Source organism: Apium graveolens, chromosome 8 (genome assembly GCF_009905375.1).
Source record: "Apium graveolens cultivar Ventura chromosome 8, ASM990537v1, whole genome shotgun sequence".
Lineage (NCBI taxonomy): Eukaryota > Viridiplantae > Streptophyta > Magnoliopsida > Apiales > Apiaceae > Apium > Apium graveolens.
Window position 1 is genome coordinate 82,529,338 of NC_133654.1, and position 1,498 is coordinate 82,530,835.

The 1,498-nt window shown below is 45.1% G+C and overlaps 1 non-coding gene across 1 annotated transcript; it reads left to right on the plus strand.

The window, feature by feature from the left end:
• Nucleotides 1–630: 630 nt before the first annotated feature.
• On the plus strand, nucleotides 631–737 carry LOC141681512 (small nucleolar RNA R71). Its single transcript, XR_012558942.1, has one exon. It is a non-coding gene; the product is annotated as a small nucleolar RNA R71 (small nucleolar RNA).
• Nucleotides 738–1,498: the final 761 nt, after the last annotated feature.

Consider the following 1,498-nt stretch of genomic DNA (forward strand, 5'->3'; position numbering starts at 1 on the left):
AAAACCACCTGACTCTTGCACAACAGCTTAAGTTCCTCAAAATCAGCACTAGTACGTGCAGCTGCACTTCCCTGTTGAGGATATGATTGCCTTGTAGCATACTGCCGTGGTTGCTGGAATCCAGGTGGGTTAAACTGTTTACTCACTCCTTGCTGATATGGTGGCTGAATAGCATTCTGATTATTCCCCCAGCTGAAATTTGGATGATTTCTGTTGTTAGGATGATAGGTCGCTGGCACAGGCTGCTGTTGTCGCTGATAATTATTCACATACTGAACAGATTCGTTGACAAGAGAACACTGATCCGTAGCATGAGAACCCGCACAAAGCTCACAAACCATAGCTATTTGATTAACTCCATACGTAGCCAGAGAATCAACCTTCATTGATAGCGCTTGGAGCTGGGCTGCAATAGCGGTGGCTGCATCAACTTCCAGAATACCTGCTACCTTGCCTGACGTCATCCTCTGAGTTGGGTTTTGATGCTCATTTGCAGCCATCGTCTCTATAAGATTATACGCCTCAGTATAGCTTTTAGCCCATAAGGCGCCTCCAGCTGCTGCATCGAGCATGGGCCGAGATTGGGCCCCCAAACCATTATAGAAACCAGTGATCAACATCCAATCCGGCATTCCATGATGTGGACATTTTCTCAACATTTCCTTGTAGCGTTCCCAAGCCTCGCACATAGATTCTGTAGGTTGCTGCGCAAACTGAGTAAGAGCACTCCTCATAGCAGCAGTCTTTGCCATCGGATAAAACTTCATCGAAAACTTTTGCGCAAGATCTTGCCACGTAGTGATGGACCCAGCTGGTTCAGAATGTAACCAGTCTTTAGCCTTGTCCCTCAGTGAGAATGGGAAAAGCCTCAACTTGATAGCCTCATCAGTCACGCCATTATACTTAAAAGTGCTGCAGATCTCGACAAAATTCCTTATGTGCATGTTGGGGTCTTCAGTTGCCACTCCTCGAAAAGAAACAGAATTCTGCACCATCTGAATAGTGCCCGGCTTGATTTCAAAGGTGTTAGCTTGAATAGCCGGATGAAGGATGCTTGACTGAATGTCATCAATTTTAGGCCGAGAAAAATCCATAAGAGCTGGATCAGCTTGAACAATACGATCTCCCATGTTTACTGGTTCTTTCTGCTCAGTTCCTGAATCCGAATCCTCAAAATCTAACTTCTCCGGAATATCAAGAACTTCGTCTGTCTCCTCAGCTGTATCTAAAGTCCTCTTGCGAGCACGAGAACGAGTTTGCATAAACGCTTGCTAAAGTACCCGAAACACAACCGGAAAAAATAAGTAACTACTACGTCCTAATCACTGAGTCCTAATGACCAATGATGGTTAGTACATAAACTAAACAAATACGCCGAGTCCCCGGCAGCGGCACCAAAAATTTGTTAGGGCGAAAACACGCGCTAATATTCACGCAAGTATACGTGTTCGCAAGTAATATAGAATACTTTCTAGTTCGTTCCCTCAGAGACTCAGAC